Source organism: Camelus bactrianus, chromosome 34 (assembly GCF_048773025.1).
Source record: "Camelus bactrianus isolate YW-2024 breed Bactrian camel chromosome 34, ASM4877302v1, whole genome shotgun sequence".
NCBI lineage: Eukaryota > Metazoa > Chordata > Mammalia > Artiodactyla > Camelidae > Camelus > Camelus bactrianus.
In genome coordinates this window covers 24,864,087-24,886,098 of record NC_133572.1, presented here as the reverse complement: position 1 = coordinate 24,886,098, position 22,012 = coordinate 24,864,087, and the positions used below count along the sequence as shown (strand labels likewise).

At 40.7% G+C, this 22,012-nt stretch overlaps 1 protein-coding gene across 46 annotated transcripts in view; it reads left to right on the top strand.

Moving 5' to 3' along the window:
* The window catches only part of LOC141575936 (uncharacterized), a 145,458-nt gene that overhangs the window by 58,277 nt on the left and 65,169 nt on the right, over positions 1-22,012 (top strand). For 34 of the 46 annotated variants that reach the window (XR_012504047.1, XR_012504048.1, XM_074357716.1 and 31 more), the window contains 4 exons: positions 793-916; positions 17,421-17,666; positions 18,357-18,444; positions 19,654-20,987. The gene's annotated coding sequence lies outside the window, so the exon portion shown is untranslated. The remainder of the gene's footprint in view (positions 1-792; positions 917-17,420; positions 17,667-18,356; positions 18,445-19,653; positions 20,988-22,012) is intronic. The other 12 variants (XM_074357690.1, XM_074357673.1, XM_074357681.1 and 9 more) reach the window with 7 other exon arrangements.

Below are 22,012 nucleotides of genomic sequence, written 5' to 3'. Positions count from 1 at the left end.
GAAGGACATCAGATCACCGAGCCTGAGTGCTTGGCAGCGGGGCTTCGGGGGAGAGGGGAGCAGACGTGGGGAGGGGCCTGGCCCCGGAACCAGCTCCTGCACCTGTCCCCGTGCCCAAGCCACATAGCTTTTAATTGGGCCACCTCTCTGGGCTGGATGTCACCCTGGGCAGAACCTTGAGAATCGAAGGTAAGGGGTGGGCAGCACTCACCTAGGGGTTCACTGTGGATTTCGGTCAAGTCCACAGTGCCTTTTCTGGTCATGTGTCTTCACTTGTCCTTTATCTCAGGATCTGAGGAGGAGGAGAAAGGAACTCAGGTAGAGATCCAGGAAGATATCCGACTGTGTTAAGAGAGGACAGACACAGTGACACGGGGAGCGAGGACACTTGCAGCAAAGTAAAATTACTTCACAACTATTGCTTCAGAGTTGCAGGTGTGAGAGAGCCTAAGCCTGTCTCAGAGTGCAGGGGACAAGTGGAAAGGAATGGCAAAATTTCCACTGAAAATTGAAATTTTGTTAAATAGCCTGCTACTGTTGCTTGTATCACTTGAATGAATGCAGGCATATTTCTGTGGGCATTTATAGGTTCACTCAACCCCACCAGCCCCTCTTGCCCCCATCGGGGATGGGATTTCTCAAGCACAGTGCCCCTCCTGCTTGGGTGGGCCACGCTGCGTGTCCTCGCCTGGGGCCGGGCTGCTGCAGGGCACTGAGTCCCCGAGGCCCGGCTTGGGAGACACGACAGGAATATCTCTGCTCTCGACTGAGGGCCTCCTTTTCCCCCTGCAGTGTAAGAATGCCGGTGACTGAGTTAGAAGCATGCTCCCAAGCTCTCCATGTCCTTGCCATTCAGAAGCGGACCCTGGAAGCTTCCAAATTTCTCCAGAATGCGTTCTACATTCACCTTCGGCAGGTGAGATTATGTCTTTACACAAGTGGAGGAATTACTGCCGTTTTCCTGGAACTTACTCACCACTAGTCCATCTGATTTTTCTGTGCTAGGATTCAGTATGGCCTGCTGAAATATGTGGAGTCAGATCTTGAAACACTGATGAAGAGGATCATTTATTTTATTTCTATATATGATAGCCTTTTACTTTCAAAATTCAGAATTTTTGGTTCTTTCAGGAATTTTTGGGGGGTTGGCGAAACAACTTTGCTCTTACCATCTTTGAGACCTGTTGCTTTGTGCCTCTCACCTGTCTTCTGTCACTTGTGAGGCGATACCATTTGTGACCCTGTCCGTGTTTTTCATGTTATAAAACATATAGTCTGTTAAAGTACAGTCCCTTTTACTCCGAAGATATTCCACAAAAACTACTAAAACCTGGGTGTGGTTTTAATAAGACAGAATCATTAGAACATGTACTTGCAGGTTGCTAGTGCAAAATCCCCAAATCAATAGTCTAGCTCAACATCTAAAATCTTTCTAATCTACCTTGGATTTGTATGGATAAGTGAAGCAGTTTGCTAAGAACTCAAGACCAGGGTTAGAATACAGGCTGGTGTAGCTCAGCAGGTCCTCCTGAGCCAGCGCTGTGCCAGAGGGCGGGGCTGAGGGGGAGAGGTCTGGGCCTTGGGGAAAGGGGAGGGCCAAGAAGGAGGGGGGTCCTGTCGTTCCTGAGCTCAAAGTTTCATGGCAAACACCTTCACCAGGTGAGAAACTTGGAGTTTCTTCTAAGGACAGTAGGTTTGAAAAGAGTCATAAAAGCACAGGAGTGACAATAACTCTTTTGTGTCTAGTATGGGAGAGCGGCTGTGGAGCCACATGTGAGACTCGTGAGTCCAGGTGTGCAGTGTTGGTGGCTTCCACCTGAGCGGAGGGAAAGTCAGTGGGATAGTCAATGGGAAAAAAAGAACAGACTTTATGCATGTTTAGATGGTAAAAAGGAAAGGTTGAATGATGTCTGTGAAGGTAGGATGGAGTTAGGCCCAGGTTTCTGGGTGGATTAATGAGGTAAGTGATGGTCCTGCTGTGCTCTGAGGAGGGAAAGCTGCCGAGGGAGCTCTGGGGGAAAACTGATGAGTTCAGCTGTGTGTAAAGTGAAAGGCTGTTCGATGTGTGGTCTGGGAGCTCAGGTGAGAGCCAGTAGCGAGTAGCGGGAGGGGAGAGAGACTGTCAAATCATTTTGTGAGCATACAAATAATTATGATTAATGATACACTTAAGCCTCTATATTCTGGATTTAAAACCCATTATCATTTTGCTATATTGACTGCAGAGATTCCTATTTTTTTTAACAGAAATAAAATAAATAGAAAGAAAATAGTGGAGTTAATGAACATCATAGAGTTGATGTGTGTCCTTGTATGTATTTTGATACCTCATCTGTTTACAACCATAATCTGTAAAAAGTTAACTAGTTTAGCATAAGAGTTAAACAGAGGGACGTGACACACAGTGTTGGTGCTTGAAGCTGATCTTCTCAGGCAAATTATGTCGCCTCTCTGTGCCTTAGTTCCATCTTCTGTGACTGCCCCCGGGCCCCTCATCACAGCTGATTTCCTAGACTAGATGTTGGGAGGGAGGCTGCTGAAGGGAGTAAGAAGTGGCAACTGCTAGGGACACTGAAGAGAGACACAAAAAGTGATTAAAGCCGATAAACTCAGTACACACTAATACTCTCAAAAGAGAAAGTATCCCGCAGTGTTTTGAGCCACTTAGCGTATGGGAAACAAAACCACGTGGACCCAAAGCTCTTGAGCATGTGAATATTGTGGGTGGGAGGGTGTCATCAGAAAAGGGTTGAGAAAAGGCCTTTTGGTTTCCCTTGACGTTTCCAGTAAGGATGGGGAGCAGAAGAGAAAACCCCCTGCTTCACAGTGGAAGCTGCTGTTTTGTGCAAAACTGACCAAAGTTTGGAGACCAGTCATCAGCGGTGCTGGCAAATGAAGAGACTTCGGGATTGGGTGGGGCACTTGCTGCGACTTCCAGGTGACCTGCTGGCTGGGGGCTGTGAGGCGGGCAGTAGGTTGGCAGGTTGACCCGGGCATAAACCCTGGCTCTGAGGCTGCTGGTCTGACTAGCAAACCTGGGCACCCTCAGTCCTAATGGGGCAGCTCGGGATGTGGCCTGGGACACCTGCCATGCTGAGGGCGAAAAGAGGGCTTCCCTGAGGGGTTGTCCCTGCGGAGAGTGGAAACGTCCTCCTGCAGGGGAGGAAGAGCCTCTGAGCAGGGTGCTGGATGCACAGGCAAGACCACCCTGAGCACGGAGGGTTTGGGGAGCTGGAAGTCACACAGTGTCCCGAGCAGCCTTGTTTCTGAGAAACTAGAGGGAGAAGAGGCTGAAAATGCAGGTTAGTGTCAGACACTGTGGTGGGTTATGAGTGACAGTAAAGGACTGGTCCGGCAGGCACGAGAGAACCCTGTGGGCGTCCCAGCGGGGGCGTCACACCGGAGGGTGTAGCTGGGTTACAGACTTTGCCACTTATTAGCTGTGTGACTTTGAGCAAGATCACCCCACCTTTCTCTATATATCTTCATCTGTAAAATGACACAGTGACAAGCTCGTGTCATCAGAAGGCTTAGTTTAGCTCTGATCCTCTGTGTCCAGTCTTGTCAGTGCTTCCGTGCAAGGTTCTGCATTGGCTGCTCTTACCCTCAGATGGGAGGGCGTAGAGGGACATTGTAGCACCTGACGGCAGGAAGGGGTTGTTTTAAAAAGAGACATGTAGCCGCCTGCAGCTGCAGGCCTGCAGGCAATTTGATTGATGGTCCTGGAGAGGACTTTGGAGGCCTTAGCATCGTTTTAAGACTTGTTTTCCCTTGGGGGCAGCATTTGCCTTTGCAGATTAATGTTGAAGATTTGGGCTTCTTGCAAAGCTGTCTTCAGAGATGGTTATACACGTAACTAATCGTATAAAATAAAACGCTTTTATTTAATGTGTGGGACTTTGCAGCTGTTGGGAATAGCTCTGTTGGCCTGGTCTCCATGGAGGACACTAGGCGTCAGCAGAGCGTGCGGGAGGGTAGGCAGCTCGCCATGCTGCTGCGGGGTGTTCTCCCCAGCACGGCACTCTGCTGAGTTGACTCTTCTCTGAGTTTGGTTGCCAGATGAGCAGACAGCAAATTAATGAGTTCTGGTCGGATTGTATAATGACAGGAAGAAACAGGGTCCCGTAGTTTTTCTGGACTAGAACATGCTTTTGGTTCCTGATCCAGTGTGTTCCATTACAGAATTGATGAGTTGTGTCTATTCTGGGACTTGTCGACTGAAAGAAATGTGTAACCTGAAAGTTTAGAGTTATGCTTTATTTGGCGGGAGGACTCGAGGCGGGATGACAGCCTTCAAATCTGTCTAAGGGACTGCTCCCAAGAAGTAGGGGAGGAGCTAGGATTATATAGGAACTTTACAACAAACACCAGGGAGTTGGAAGAATAAAAGATTGCTTGTTATCTAAAGAAATCCAGGCATCTCAAGTTCAAGAATTTAGTGATTTTCTTTGTATGGGAGGAAGTAAACATTTTGGCTCATTGAATTCATTCCTTTTACAAGCACCTAGTTATCTAGGGCCAGTATTCTGTCCTTTCTTATTCTGAGTCCCCTCAGAGGGCACCATTCTGAGTGGCTGCCTAGGCTGAGCAGGGGAGGAAGAGCCTCTGAGCAGGGTGCTGGATGCACAGGCCTGTCCTCCCTGGGAGATGGTGGCAGCTGCTGATGACTTGGTTTCAGCATTCTTTGTTTACTGACATGGTTGCCGTATTTTCATTCACATTGTAGTATTTTCATTCACAGTGCTCCCCCTTGGTCCTAAATTCGACCAATATTTTGAGAGACATTTCATGACCAATTTTGTCCCAGGGTGCTATGAAGTCTCATTCCTCGTTCAGGTTGAAGAAACTTCTGACCTGCCATTCAAGGTGTTAGGTGTTTTTATCAGGCCCTGTTGATACTAAAAGTTCTCTGGATGGCCTGTCTTACTAGTCTGTTTTGATCCAGGAAATGTTTACCATTCGTTGCTCATTCCCATACCTAGAATCACACTGTTATAATTATTTTATGCAGGGTTATAAATTTTATGTATTTCTTCAATATGATTTGCCATCATCAATCTTGTTGTAGGCCTAGCTACACTTTGGGAAATGTAAGAGAAAACAATCTTATAAAATAGACAGGATATAAGTAATAGAGCTAGTAACGTTAATAAAGTCACGATTAAGAATTTAATAGTCAAGAAGTTGTATTTTTGGGTTAAAATTTTTCTTGTGTTTCTGACTGAGTTTAAGTAATCTTACGAGAAAGTTCGTATTTATGGTCAGGCTTCGAGCAGGTATTAATTGGCCAGGTGAGGTCTCCCACCTTGTAAGATCAACAGTGGCCTAAACAGAACTATAATTTCCTTTTTAGAATATCGTTTCTGAGGGCTATCTAGTTAGAGCCTTGGAGTAGGGAAACCCACCAAGGTAACACAGAAGTACTAGACATAGGTAATTTACCATAAACTTAACAATTGGAGTAGTTCATAATCAAAGGTAGGAGAAATTATCAAAGTAATTGGTATACAGGCCTGGTCTGGTGTCTTGGGTCAGCTGTCTACCTCATATGTCGTCGTCTTCTCATCCTGGCCTGGTAGCTTTTTCTCCATTTGGGCCTTGTTTAAGGTGAGCAGTGCTCTATAGGCCAGTGCACTGCAGGGGCTCTTTCTGATTGGAAATGAATCTGAAAGTAAGTTTCCTTCAGCTTTGCTGTGTATGGTCTAGTTAAGAGTACCTGATAGAGTCCTTCCATTCATGTTGGAGACAGTTTTTTAAGTCATGCCTGTTCCAGTATGTATAATCCCCTGGCCGCATGTCATGGGGCATTGAATCTTTACCCAAGGATATATTACTAAGCTTCAGAAAGAAACATACAGTGTCCTTTTAATAATTCAATTAAACTTTGCAGCAATGTAACATGACAGCAAGGAATGATCTGGGAAGTGTCTTACTAAATATAGACCTCAATTAACAAAACGAGAATTTAATATCCACTAAAATATAATCTTTTTCTCTCTAAAGTTCCCTCATTTTTATCAAATATAGTCAAATCAAGGTGAATTTGTTTACAAGTTAAGTCTGATTATTTGATCATATAGGCTCTTTTAAATTGGCTGTGTTGGAACTTTTAATAAGGACTTTTAAGCTAGAATGTTAATAAAGTTTGCTAAGGCCAGGAAAGCCCCGTCAAGGGCTTGTCATAGATTTCTGCCTAACAGATTTAGGTAAATTCTTTTCTTTTTGAAGTCCTTAAAATACCTTGAGGTTCCTATACCTGTTAGGAGACGATCTTCCTAATTTATCTCATAGAGCCACTGGGGACCTTAAAGATTTTAGTCTCTTGAGAGATCAGATAGAGAGAAAAGATAACTGTTCTAAGTCTGCTTACATAGGTATAATTTATCAAATTGATGTGAGTCATAACTAGTTTAAGGAGAAGAGTTTCTTTATGTCTGGTAAACAGGTTAAAAGCCAGTAGTATTTCAGACAAAATCAAAAATTGTAACCATATTCATCAGTTTACTCAGTCCCACGTAACTAATTCTTTTAATCAGAGTTTTCATTAGACCTTTAAAATTTCTTACCCAGTTTATTTCAGTGCTATAGTTTGAAATTTATTAGAAATCAGTAAATCTCCTTGAAGAGAGAGTATTTTGCAAAATCATCAGAAGAAAACAATTACCTGCCTATAAATGACAACAGAATTAACAGCATGGTTAAACAACATTACACTGTAATCTATAAAGAAACCTGGTCACAATAACCAGAATTATGACTGGTAACATTTCAGATATACCAGAATGTTAGGGAGTCCATATAATTTCTAGAATATCTATATTAATAATATTTTCTCATACAATATAACCTAGGAAGATTTATTATTCATTTGACAATACTTCCCATGTTAGTTAACATGCCAAATGAAACTTACTACTTTAAAATCTCTCTTTGAGATGTTTCAGGGACCCTTTGTAGCATCCCATAGTTAACTGGAGACCAAAAGAATTTTAATGAGAAATTGATATTTGGGGAGCTTGTTAAAAGTTTTCAAAACACTTGGTCAGATAAACGTATAGATCACTGTAAAGTAGTACTTACTCATTAACAAGAAAATATTTCAAGGTAAAGGCACAACAGATCACTTAAGTCTCATAAGAAGTTTTACAATTTGTTACTGAAGGTGGATTAATATTTTAAGAAAATTTTGTCCCCTTAACAGAGAGAAAACCAAATCTAGTCTTGTACCAGCTTACTTCTAAGATTCATTTACTTTGCCCAAATAGATTCTAAACTTAGCCAATTCTAACCACGTACAAAACTCTTTCCTCAGTGTTCCTCTTCCACAAGCCTTCCCTAGCTTTCTATACTCGTATTAGTGTGTCCCTTATTTTTTCTTCCATTCAGAAGTAACCAGATTCAGGACAAAGTCCTATTTTTCAGTAACAAAATATACTTCCATTCCTTATATCTTCCTTTACACATTTATCTTTCCTTCCTAGGATACTGAGATCTTTCCCTTAATAATAGAGACTATTTCAGAGTGGCACCAAGCATTTATTAATATTTCTAAACACCTTTAGTTTCTCTGTAAGAGGAAGTCATATGTTAAGTAATTCATATTTCTATCTTATTTTATCTGAAAATGGTATAGCTATTAAATAAAATCCTATCATTTAACTTAATTTAGCACAACTCTAGAATTTAGATACCAAACATTTAGAGATTATAATAAGCATATATTTTAAATATATATTTTAAAAAATTTACCCAAAACTCTCATCTGATTTGCATTTAATTTACTTCAAATTTTATCACACCACATTACTATTATTTTTTTTGACAAATCTGTAACATATATAACAGGATCTTATTTGACTTTCATTAATCCTAGGTACAGTAAAAGTATTATACTTAATATTGATGACTTTAAAGATGTCTATATTAATTAGAACATACTTAAACTAAACAATACCAAGTGTTATCTTAATATTGAATATTTTCCAGTTCACGTGAACCTGAAGATCAACTTAGTCAGTTTTTATTTTAAAAATACTTAATTTGTAAGCTATTACTTTTTACGTCAATTAAGCAGTGCTCTTTGACTTTGTTGTTTTTTTTTTTTTTTTTTTTTTTTAGCTGTAGAAATATCTCACATCTATAATGTGTACTCAGGCTTATAAACAGACCAAAGCTAGAGATCTCATAGCTTCACTTTAAAACTTACTTATAAGATAGGTATAACAATAGTTGGAGTAAACTTAATTTGCTTGCTCAAATCACTAAGGCTTACTATTTATGAAAAAGACATTTAAGATTTCTTGACAAAGTCTGACGGACCCATCAGAGTTCTGGGTTCTAAAATGCCAAAAATTTCTTTGGCCTTAAGTTTTCTCTCATTGAGCTAATTAGGCTCAGTCCTAGGTCACTGTTTGCTGTATATACATTTCTGATCTGCAAGACAATGACAGACACTTCCAGTTCCCCAGAGAACTGCTCTGTCACGCAGGACCAATTGTATCTCCTTATTTGGCTTTTTTGGATCAGTGAGAAGAGATGTAAACAAAGAATTCCATGTTTTAAAACTTTAAGGTTCAATTTATCTTGTCTTCCAAAGCTTGCATAAGGCATTTAGTAAGGTCTCTTTTCCTTCAGTTATAAGTTAAACCCAGGGTAAACCTCTTATTATATTTTTCTATTAGCAACTGAATATTAGTTTTTAGTTTTACATTATATTGGACGGCTCATGTAACTCTATTGGTTTCCTTTATTTTGTTCAATTAATATTTTCTGAGGGACAGAAATGTGCCCAGCCTTGTAATACCAAGAAGGGGAAGCGTTTTTCCATTGAAACATATCTATCCCATAACATAATTAAGCAAAAAGTTTATATAAAGCCCATTTAAACATACCAATTTTACAAACTTTTATCTCAATTTTATTAACACTTATACCTTTAATTTTAATATTTATTAGGTTTAATCAATAATTTTTATTTCTAGAAGGAATGCCAGAAGCCTTTTTCTTCTTTTCTTTTCTTTTCTTTTCTTTTCTTTTCTTTTCTTTTCTTTTCTTTTCTTTTCTTTTCTTTTTTTTACTGTATCTAAATTTATAGAAAAGTCTCTGGGATCCCCAAGTTTGAGCCAAAGAACTTAGGCCCTTCTCAACTTTTAATTTGATTAATTGGTCTGTTGCCCCATTCATTGATCAAATATCACAGTCCACATATATTATATGTATCTATCCCTATAAATACATACATTTTAAACTGGGGCAAATAAAACGGACTTCTTTGAACTTTAATTTTGGGGGGCAGTAGGTGATTTTCTTTGGCCATTTTTTTTTAACTTTACGTAGTGTAGTATCAAAACCTTGTCTCTAAATCAAAAATGTCCATTTTATTTATCTCATTCATAATAACCATCAAAAAAATTTACCCATTTTGGATAATCCCCTTATCTTTTTTTTTTTTTTCTGTTAAGAAAAAATTCTTTCGACATTTTTACATTCTTTTTTCCAGTTACTCAACCTAATTAACGTTAATTATTCTAAGATTTTATTAACATCTCTAAAAGCATTAATGGGAAAGGAAAAACATAAATGTAGCTTTTTAAACCAGTTTTTGTAAAATAAGTTCTTAGATTAACCATTAGATATATTTTCTACCTTTAAACTTGATTTTAATAGGTACCAATAAAACGGCTGTTTATAATGAGAGCTCTTTCAACTTTCACCAATTTAAAAGTTTTCCAAATTAAGGGATCCATCATATGGCCATCAATTTATATATAAATATTGATTTTAAACGAATAAGATGAAGAAGCTTTTCCAAATGAGAGTAGGGGTGCTGCCTAAATAAAATTCAAAAGTTTACTCTCCAAAAGGTAAAGCAGTTCATGGTCCAGACTGATGCAACAAAGGTTAAGATGGCAAAATGCCTGAAAATTGGTACAAAGGATTGTTGAGAATCCCAATTTATTTGTGTGGTCACCATATGTACACAATACTTGTACCTTTTGCATGGCAGAGTCCAAATTTTCCATTAAAAACAAAAAGGAAACAAATATATACATACATACACACACATAAAACACCCAGCGAAAGATAAAACGTTTATATTTCAAGGACACAGGAAGAGAAATCCAAGTTCCCCCTAAAAGGGTTTTGGTTTTTATAAGTCCAGAATTCCAAAAAATGTTTTTATCAGGCCTGGTTAGTTACTTTAAGAGGGAGATTTTTTTTAAATTCCCAATTAAAATTGTAAGTTTTGTATGTATATAAAACTGGCTGGGGTATTAGCTGGAGGCTGGCAATCTGTCATTTCTTTATCTTTTTTTCCTTTTCTTTCTTCCTTTCCTTCTTTTTTTATTTTTTTTTTTTGAAAGTTTTATTCCCCATTCTAAGGTAGGGTTGTCAGAATAAAATTGCTAGTAGGTTTTCCCACAGGGACAACTCTATGGCATGAAGTCTTTGCCTATACCACTCCTGCAAGTTTCTCAGTCATCCGAGAAAACTGTTACAAGCCAGGAAGGGGGTCCCATTTTTGGAGTTGAAAGGTTCCTCATAAGAGTTTTACTTTTATTCTGAAAAATTCAATGGAGGTAACCAAATTGAGGAAAACATTAGACCAGCCTCTTACCTAACCACTCAGGCCTGACCCCAGTGTCTTTCAACATGGACCCACTCTGGATATCTCCACTGGGAATTTTCCTGGTATCTTTCAACCAGCCCCACCTTGGACGTCTACTAAAGATGGGTGTTTCCAGTTATCTTTCAACAAGGCCCCACCCAGTATGTCTCCACTGGGTGGGTTATTCCCCCCCCAGTATCTTTCAACTGGAGAGCCAGGTACCTGGATACACCACCAAATAAAACTCAGGATTATCACCCAATATGGGAGATCCGAAAAACTAGATAGACTTACCCAAATTCATCTGGACTCCCCGAGGAGGTGGATGGGCACAAAGGGCCACTGCTGGTACCAAGGCTCCTGATACTCGGAGAGTTCAGGTGGAGAAAGTCTGCTCTGGGTCCCTTCATGGTGTCCAAAGCTGTTGACTGAAATACATGTGCAGCCTAAAAGTTAAGAGTTATGTTTATTTGGCGGGAGGACTCGAGCCGGGATGACAGCCTCTCAGATCTCTCTGAGGGACTTCTCCGAAGAGGTTGGGGAGGAGCTAGGATATATAGGAGCTCTACAACAAAGACCAGGTAGTTGGAACAATAAAACATTGTTTTTTATCTAAAGAAAGCCAGGTATGTCAAGTTAAAGAGTTTAGTGATTTTCTATGTATCATTTGGGCTCACTGGATTCATTCTTTAGACAAGCACCTAGCTATCTAGGGCAAGTATCCTGTCTTGTCTTATTCTCATTCTGTTCAGAGGGCACTGTTGTGAGTGGCTGTAGAGGCTGGTCTTCAGGCCTGTCCTCGCTGGGTGATGGCGGAAGCCACTGATGACTTGGTTTCAGCATTATTTGTTTACTGACATGGTTGCAGTATTTTCATTCATATTGTAGTATTTTCATTCACAGACTGATTGTGGATAATCTGGAAAATTGGAAAGGAACCGAGATAGAATTACTGCAGGTACCTTCTACTTTAATATTTCGTGTGCAAACATAAACACGGATGAAGCATACATTTGAATTTGGTGGTGTAGGGAAGGATTTCTGCACATTACAGGAGAAGGCAAGGCAGAATTCTTCTACTTTGTTGGCAGGGATGTGGGTCCACCTGTCTTTTCTGTAGCGGTTTCTGAGAGCAGTTTATGGTAACTAACAAACATTGACAAACGGTGGCACACATTGCATTTAAGAGCTGGCCTGTGCAAACTTGTGTATTGGGCAGGTGGATTGGAGAGAGATGTAGCCCAGGCCTGGGCTCAGATACAGGTTTAAATCGCCATTTCCTCACCAAAGGGCCTTGGACTAGAGTGTAACCTCCCTTAACCTGTTGGTGAATCTGTGAAATGTGCATTATAATATTCGTTTCTTCCTGTGTATGTTGTAAGTTGTAAACAGTATTATAACACTCATGAAACACATAACAAACAGGCACTTAGCAGTGTTCACTGTGTCTGTCCGCCCCGCTTAGCGTGTGTCACAGCCGTAAAGGTAGCATATGCCTGTTGAGGATACACTGGTAGCCCCTTGAATAGGTTGTGAATTTGGTGATTTCCTTTAATCCTGGAAACTCTATACGCCATGGGCAGTTATTTTCATGGACAGATGAGGAATCTCAGGGTAAAGAAGACTGTGTAATTTGCCCAAAGTCAGACCATAATTTTGGGTGCTGGGGCCTCGGTTCAGCATGGGCCCCTGGGCCTTATGCCCTCTCCGTTCAGCCCCAGAGCCAGACGTGGGGTCGCCTGTCTCCCAGCCCAGAATATCCAGTAGGCAGCAACACAAACCTGGACCTGTGCTGCTTAAGCAAAACTCCGGAGGGGAGGCAGGTACTAAGGGGATAAATGTAAAAACAGACGACTGCAAACTGTGATCAGCTCTGAGAAGGAAAGGAACACGCCTCGCCACGCAGAGCTGGGAGCTTTCCCTTCGGGGCTGCTCTGGGGGCGTTCATCTCAGCTAAACAAACTCCGGTCCTGCACCAACGCAGGAAGGCAGGGCGCGTGTGACCAGGTTGACTTGGCCTCGTTGATCATACTCATTCCCCATTCAGCGGCAACTCTTACGGGCACTTACCTAGTAAAAAGATTTTGGCCATTATCATAACGCACTTTGCTTGGTAGTTTTATTGGCCTCACATTTAAGATGAGGTAATTGAAGCTGGGGAGTTTGTTGCATGCCCGTGATTACTTTGGAAATAGCCCCACTGGTCTTTCAACCTAGACTGGTGTGGCTGTTATATCCCAGCCCTGTGAATGGCATCGTGTAGCTTCTACCAAGTGGTGCAAGTGACTGACATTGATTTTTCTTAATTCGTAGGAAATGGTATGTGACAATAAGAGAAAAAGGTAGTCAGAAATTGTTTGGAAAACTAGAACAAAATCCAATTCTTCCCCAGCTGGGGAAGCATACCCAGTGTCACTCACCCCACTCACTGCCTGGCATCTCCTCCCTGCCGACTCCATGTTCAGAAGCCACTCTGAGCCTTTGAAGAACATTTTGCCTCATGACACTGTTGACTAGGACCTGCGGCCTCTCTGTCCCTGGTTAACTCTCTCTTCAAAGCCATTTAAATTTTATGCAGGCTCCTCAGCTCAGATGTAAGAAGAGCCTCTTTAAACTTCTTGATGCAGCTCCTTAGTGAAGATCTTGCGAAGGAAATCTAGCCAAAACCTGGGAGTTATGCACACAGTGACTGCAACCTCAGCACTTTGTGAAGTTCAGAATCAGAGGGGTGGGAGACTAAGGAAAGGCTTTTTAAAGTAGAAAGGGGAAAGTGAAAGGACACAGGCTGTGTGAGACTGAAGCATCTCGGTCCCAGCTAGCAAGGCAGCTGCGTTCAGGATGGTATGTGAGGAGTACAGAGTTCTCACAAAAAAGAAATGGTGGGATGGGAGGGAGGACAGATAGATTCTTTACTAGGGAATGAAAAAGTGCGCTGAAAACTTCCTGGTTGAATAAGAGGACTGTGACATGATGTGCTTGTATTTTGGAGAGAAGGGTTTTGTGGGGACAGGCCTAGGAGAACGCTGTCTGGCTAGGGTGTCAGCACAACAGGGAACCACAGAGAACAGAGCCGACCTCAGGACACCTGCTGGGGGAGGGGCTGCCCGCCATTTTGAGCCCTGGGGGCTGCTTCTTTCCCTTAGCTGGGGCCTCAGAACACCCTTCATATCCCAGTCCTGTTGATACAAGAAAACAGATGTGGGGCATGAGAAGGGCTGTGTCCCAGGCTTTGGTTGAGCCCCTGGAATGTGCCCCACCAGACGTGGGTCCTTGGCTTCATGCAGGAAAGATTTCAAGAGCAAGCCACTGTTGAGTAATGGTAGATTTATTCACAGAGACACATTGAAAGGCAAGAGAAAGGCCACGAGTTGTGGGGTTCGGGTGCTCAGATTAAAAGTAGGTATACACTCCACAGACAGAGTGTGGGCCTTCTTGGAAGAGGGAGAGAGAGTGGTGACCGCGAGGTGGCGCTGTGTTGCTCGTTTTCTTGGGCTTGGTTGTTTCATATGCTGATAAGTAGACTGAGCAGCCTAAGGGCAAGGGGCTGGGATTCCCAGGGAGTTGGCCATTTCCCACCCTGTGACCTTTTGTGGCTAGCCTTGGGATGGCCATGGTGCATTGGGTCATGTTATTCACCATGTTACTATTACAATGTGTGTATAATGAAGCTCAAGCTCTGCTAGAAGTTAAATCTCTTCATCCTGAGCCTCAAGGCCTATTGGGGATTGAATCCTTCACCATTTTGATGTTAATTGTTGTGGCCTTCCTTGAATGGCTGTGCTCTGCCCCCTTCCATCCTGTCTCACTGTGATGACACAGAGAGAGCAAAGGCCGGGCCCTACCCGTGCTCCTGCATTTAACAGGGGGATGGGTGGTGTGGGCTGAGGATGACTCTGAGTGGTGAGAAGGATGTTTCAGATTTTCCCACGTGGGACATGGGGACGTGCCAGCAGCCACTGCAGATTGATCTCACGGGCATTATCGCTTGTGTCACTCATCTTTTCTATTTTACTTTTTTTTTTCATGTTTTTAATCTAAATTTAATATCAGGGTTTTTTTAGGAAACAAATTTCTCTTTTTCTTTTCTTTGGGGCTCTTTTGGGGGTAGGTAATTAGGTGTATTTATGTGTTCGTGGAGGCCCTGGCACTTGAACCCAGGACCCCGTGCTCGCTAAGCACACGCTCTACCACTGAGCTCTACCACCCATCACATCATCTTTTCCTTTTTGCTTTAGCTGCCAAGAATCTTACAGCTGAATTTGTAGTCGGCCTTTAACACTTACCCTAACTTCATGGCATTCATTTTTATGACTTTACCTTCCCCTGGTTTCATTTAATTATTCAATCTCCATTTTGTCTTCACTCTCACTTTTTTCTTTTTGTTGTTATTGTTGTTAAGCTGTGTTTAAAAAAATTGTTTAATTTCTCTTTTAGCAGGAGGCTGAAAGTAAATAAATATGTAAACAAACTTATCACACTTAAATATTTTATACTTTCTAAGCTGTTTAGTAGTTACTTAAAAACCGAGTTGAATACAAAAGTGATAAAATTTTTAAAATATTTTTTAATTTTTTATAAAGGTATAGCTGATTTACAATATGATATAAGTTTCAGGTGTACAATAGTTGCACAATTTTTATTTTTATGTTCCATTTATAGTTATTGTATAACATTGGCTATATTCCCTGTGTTGTAAGATCCATCCCTGTAGCGTGTTTATGTTAGATGGAGCAGTTTGTTTAAGAAAGCTGGGTAACGCAGAGTCTGGGGAGTGGCTCTGTCTAACCCATGTTCATGGTTACCCTTCCTGTCAGAGCCCAGGCCCTCACTCCTCTCTGCAGGGGAGCGAGTGGAGGCAGCCCTCATCGGCGCTGGCACCACACTCTGAGAGGCAGTGACAACAGTGAATCTCTGTGGACATGCAAATTGTTGTTCCAGGAGCTTTACATGCATTTCTGCATTTAATAATTAAAGCCCCCCTGTGAGGAATCATTTTATGTTTTTAATGAATAATACATTTTATTTTGATTTTGATAGAATTCAAACCTCCAGAAAATGTACTGGAATAGTACAATAAACGCTTAGAGCATTTCACCTAAAAGGGCACTATTTGCCCTTTTGTGTGTGGCTTATTTTAGTATAAACTTTCAAGGTCCATCCATGTTGTAGCCTCAATAAGTAATTTTTTCTTTTGATTTGATAATATCTTTTTCCTTTTTTTCGTTTTTGTCTATTTAAAAATATTTTCATTGAATTCTAGTCAGTTTATAATGTTGCATCAGTTTCTTGTGTACAGCACAACACTTCATTTAAATAGAAACATACCTGTATTAATTTTCATATTCTTTTTCAACATAAGTTACTATAAGATACTAAATATATTCTCCTGTTCTATACAGTATAAACTTGCTGTTTACTCTATACATACTATCTGAAAATCTTGAACTCCCAATTTATTCCTTCCCACACCCTCTCCCCTCTGGTAACCATAGTTTGGTTTCGATGTCTCTGTGTCTGTTTCTATTCTGTAGATAAGTTTATCTTTTTGTTTGGTTGTTTTTTCTTTTTTTGTTTTTTTTTTAGATTCCACATGTGAGCGATCTCATATGGTATTTTTCTCTCTCTTTCTGGGTTACTTCACTTAGAATGACATTCTCCAGGTCCATTCATGTTGCTACAAATAGCATTATTTTACTATTTTTTTTATTGTGAATAGTAGTCTATTTTACAAATATACTACAACCTCTTTATCCAGTCATCTGTCAGTGGATATTTAGGTTGTTTCCATGTCTTGCTATTGTAAATAGTGCTGCTGTGAATATTGGGGTGTAGGTGTCTTTTTGAATTAGGGTTCCTTCTGGATATGTGCCTAGGAGTGGGATTGCTGGGTCATATGGGAGGTCAATTTTTTGTCTTTTGAAGAACCTCTATACTGTTTTCCACAATGGCTCCACGAAACTGCATTCCCACCCCAGTGTAGGAGGGTTCCCTATTCTCCACAGACTCTCCAGCATTTATTGTTTGTGAACTTCTGAATGATGACTATTCGGACTGGCGAGATGTGATATTTGATTGCAGTTTTGATTTGCATTTCTCTGATAATGATATTGAGCATTTTTTCATGTGCTTATCGGCCATTTGTATGTCTTCATTGGAGAATAGTCTCTTTAGGTCTTCTGCCCATTTTTGGATTGAGTTGTTTGTTTTTCTTTCTTATGAAGTTTAAAACTGTTTATATATTCTGGGAATTAAGCCCTTGTCAGTCTCATTTATTGCAAATATTTTCTCTCATTCCATAGGTTGTCTTTTTGTTTTGCTTACTGTTTCCTTTGCTGTGAAAAAGCTTGTAAGTTTAATTACATCCCACTTGTATATTTTTGCTTGTATTTCTATTGCTTGAGTAGACTGCTCTAGGAGAACATTGCTGAGATGTATGCCAGATGTTTTCCCTATGTTTTCTTCTAAGAGTTTTATAGTGTCTTGTCTACATGTTTAAGTCTTTAAGCCATTTTGAATTTATTTTTGTGTATGCTATGAGGGAGTAGTCTAACTTCATTGATTTACATGCAGCTGTCCAGTTTTCCCTACACCATTTTCTGAAGAGGCTGTCTTTATTCCATTGTATGTTCTCACCTCCTTTGTCAAAGATTCAATGACCAAAAGTTTGTGGGACTATTCTTGGTAATTTTGTTTATCCGTTCATTGATGGATGGATATTGTTTGTAACCTTTGGCTACTCTGAATGATACTGCCATGAATATTGATGTGCAAGTTTTTGTGATAATATGTTTTCATTCTGTTGGCTGTACAGTTGGTCCGCCATATCTGTAGTTTCCACTTCATGGATCCAGATGGCTGATTGTAAAGGGACTCGAACATCCTTGGATTATGGAATCCAGGATGGGGGGTTCCTGAAACCAACCCCTCGAGGATACTAAGGGATGACTCTACATGTAGGAGTGAAATTGCTGAGCCATATAACTCTAACATTTTGTGGAAACAACAGACTTCTCCAAAGAAGCTGCACCATTGTCCCTTTCCACTGGCCGCATATGAGGTATCTCTGCCTCCTGAACAACACTTGTTATTGTCCATGTTTTGATTATAACCATCCTGGTGGTTGTAAAAATCGATCTCATTTTCATTTTGATTTGGCTAGTGATGCTGAGCTTCTTTTCATATGCTTATTGGCCATTTCTGTATTTTTTTAAATCCTTGGAAATTTTAAAAATTGGGTCGATTTTCTTTTTATTGTTCAGGTGTAAGCATTTGTTATATATCCTGAATACTAGTCTCTTATTAGATACATGCTTTGTAAAATTTTTCTCCTATTCTGCAGATTGTGCTTTCACTTTAGTTCTTTTAAACATTAAAACGATTTCTTTACAGGTGAGGTAATTAGATGTATTGATTTATTTTATTTTTCTTGCTAATCACGCCCTCTATCAGTTGAGATACCCCCTTCACCTGTCATTTCACTTTCTTGATGATGTCCTCTGTAACAAAAAGGTTTTAATTTTGATGAAGTCCAGTTTATCTGCTTTTTTCTTCTATCACTTGTGCTCTTCGTATTGTATCTAGGAAACCAAAGCCTATCCTAGGACCTCAAAGATTTATACTGTGTCTTCTTTTAGAAAGTTTATAGGTTTAGTTTTTACGTTTCTGTCTCTGATCCATTTTGAATTAATTTTTATTTGTTATATAAAATATGGGGGTCCAGATTCCAGATTCATTCTTTTGCCTGCAGATACCCAGCTTTCCCTGCACCATTTGTTGAATAGACTATTCTTTCCATGGAGTGTTGTTGGCATCCTTGTGGAAAACTTTGTTTAAATGTAAGTTTTTTCCCCCTGGGATTTTATTGTGTCTCATAGATTTATTTATCCAAACTTATGCCAGTAACATACTGACTTAGTATTATAGCTTTTTAGTACACTTTAAAGTGAGTCATCCCACTTTGCTCTGCTTCTTCAAGATTGCTTTGGCTGTCCTGGGCCCCTTGCACTTCCATATGAATTTTGGGATAAGTTTTTCAATTTTTGCAAAGAAGTCAGCTGGAATTTTGATAGGGATTCCACTGAATTTGTAAATCACTTTGGGGAGTCTTAACATTTTTAACAATATTGTCTACCATTCCATCAACATGAGATGTCTTCCATATATGTAGATCTTTTAAAATGTTTTGGTGATACTTCAAAATATTCAATGTACAAATCTTGTAAATTTTTGTTAAATGTATCTCTCATTTAATTTTTAATGCTGTTGTAAATGGAAAATCTGAGCTTCTTGGGGTAGGACTATATATCAATTTGTTTATTTCTAGGATTTCTATGCAGCAACTACCCTAGGTTTATATTTGCAACATAAATCTATCCACAACTCTTCCCACCCCCATGTTATAAGAAACCAAGACCCAGGTTAAGCTACCTGAACACCTATGTGGAATTGAGGAATGAGACCCTTGGGTGGGGCTTTTTGAAGATGATACTGAGAGCTTATTTAGGATGGCTTCATCTTAATTTCTTTTAAACAACACTTTCGGTGTAGTCAGATATATTAAGAACATGCCCTTTTGATGTGCAGAGGAGCTAAGACTATTATCAAATAATTTCTAGAGAGAGTGTTGTACTTGAAATCTAATTTGCATCAATCTTTGAAGATTTATGTTTCAGGAGCTTTGACTAAAGAACACCTGTCTTTATTCATTAGTGACAATTAAATGCTCAAGCAACATGTAATAGTCTGAGAAACTGCCCCCGCCCCGTAGTGCTGGGTGGCTGCAGCTGTAACAGGAGTCAGCGCTTACCTTTCCCAGTATGCTTGTGCTGATCCGCTCAAAGAGGTTCGTCCAACAGTGTGTCTGTTGTCTGTTGGACATAGCCATAAAACATTGAGTTAAGGTTGCTGGAATGCATTATATTCTTATTAATAATAAGTAAGCACATATTGAGTACTTACTGTATGTTGGGAATTGTCCCTCAGCCTCACATGAATATTATTTCTCTTAAAACCTCACATATTTTCTTGTTATTCTCACTTTACAGATAAGGAGACTGAGAATTAAGTCTTCTCTGTTTTGGGTGGAGCTCATTATCAATGACGGGAAGTTGTAAGGAAAAAGATATTGATTCATCCTGAGAAAACATTTTTCTGAGAGTCAGCAGTAAAGAAGATGGACACTGAAGAAGGTGATCATTGTTCGATTGAGACGAGCCCCGGGTTGTCCGGAGTCAGCATCCCTGTCCTGGACACAGCCAGTGTAGAGCTGCGTGGTGGGTGAGGCTGCGATGCCGTGCAGGGAACGCAGATGCCGGGCCATTGGGCTGTGCTCAGGCCCGGTGAGGCTTTCTCCTAAGGGCAGTGGACAGTCATTGACAGATTTTAATTAGGGGAGTGGGGTGCTCTCGTAGATCACTTTTGTCTTGTAGAATGCTTAGAAACATTTAGAAGGCTCAGCTGGAGGTGATGTGATGAGTCAGATTAGGGTGGCTGCCAGGTGTAAGAGTGTAGAATTTTCAAGTGGTTTTCAGTCCCAGTTTTGTGGCTCAGTAGCCATGTCACTTTGGATGATGCACTCAAGGAAGAGAAACAATTTATGTAATCAATAAATGCAGTGATGTACCGACCTCCCAGGACTACTGTGGAGATCCAGTGAGATAACGTGTGCACAGTGTGCAGCATGGTACCTAGCACAGAGTGAGTGCTGAGTGAGTGCCAGTGAGTATCTGGTAGGACAGGTGTGGGTGGTGGGACTCGGTGACTGAGGAAATCTGGGCCCTGAAGGAGGGGTCCAGTCACATCTGTGAGTGATGGGCCTGAGCTCGGAGAGGCAGAGAGACCTTGCCCCCCGACCAGGGGCCCTGGGCAGGACGGCTATGGGAGGAGAACCGTGAAGTCAGCTCTTTGCAGGTGGAGTTGGAGTTCCCCTTGCGACATCTAAGTGCAGTGTCACGAGCTCAAAGAGGAGGTCTGGGCCCAGGCTGTGAATTTTCCTAAAATCTTAATCCCTGAGGACCCTGAGGTAGTGATCACTGAACGTGAAGACATACTTTACAGGACAAGTGAATAGTAGTATCATCTCTGTCATCAAAGCTCACGTCTCTTTATTCATCACCCACTTTGCTAATTGGGTACTTACAGAGCTCACTTCACCGACCTCCCCTGGGCTCAGGCTCCACAGTAAAGAGCTGGTGAGCCTCCCTCCTTTCCAGAAGACGAGACATTTTGCTGGTAGCCTTCTGTACCTAGCCAGACTTAGAATTTTAGTTTGTTGATTTAATTCTATTTTCTATTAGCCATCTCCTGACAAGAGAGACCTTTTACCTCATGGTCATATTTCAAATAGCTGTTACTGAGAATTGCTGATCTGATCCATAGAGTAAGTATTATATTAACCTTGTACAGTACTTATCATTTTTCTGTCCTTGCCCTTTAATTTTGTATGCCCTTTCTCTATCCTTTTTGGGGCCTTAATTTTTTTTAATTAAAAGATGTCTGTTTGCAGTTAAGAAAAAAAAAGAAAAAATACACATGATAGCTAAACATAGAAAATATCTAGTGTGTTCTCTGTCTTGGCAATGGAGGGTTGTAGAAACTTGTGAAAACCTTCATTACACAGGTTTCTTAAAATGCGGATTAAGAAATAAAACCTTCCTTCTTCATCTTACAAGCTGCACAGCTAATTGTCAAGAAAGTGAGGGGAAATCCTCAGAAGCCAAGACAAACCAGAAAGCAGGGATTCTGGGTGATACATGAGCCTTAGAAGCCCTGGGGTGCCTGTTGGCTCCTGTACTGAGTTTCAGTTGCCTTGACAGTAGGGCAGGAGGTGAGCCCGAATCCTCTCACACTGGGAGTTGGATGACTGATCATATGTAAGGCCAAGCCCATTCCGAGAAGCATGGTTTACTAAAGGGTGAACTAGGAAAAAAAAATTCCTCAAGGCAAGACAGTTAGGAAAGTCAATTTTGTTGGAAGAGGGGAAAAATTACAAATCCAAAATAAGGATATAGTTTAAAGCTCTTCTGGCATGAGAGTGACCACAAACTCCTGGCAGAGAAGCACAGCTACTCCTGGAATGAGAAGCTGTGGTTTGAATGAATCAGTGAGCAGCCATTCCGAAAAAGGCCTCCAGAGTCTTGTGGATCAAGATACTGGACGGCAAACACCTCTCTTCCAAGGTCTCATTCAAATAACTGGAAATGTTTTAAAGGAAAGAATCCATAATCATAGTTCTGTTTATTAACATTACTATATGCTAGGAATTCAGAAGTGACTATGGAGTTGAGTCCTCATTTATGGACCTTACTTTCTCTTTGGGGAGAAAAACTGACATAGTTGGGGAGCTTGGTAGAGGGAGGTGTTAGTCTGTTGCAATTAGCCAGGAGAGGAGATTAATAAAGCAGT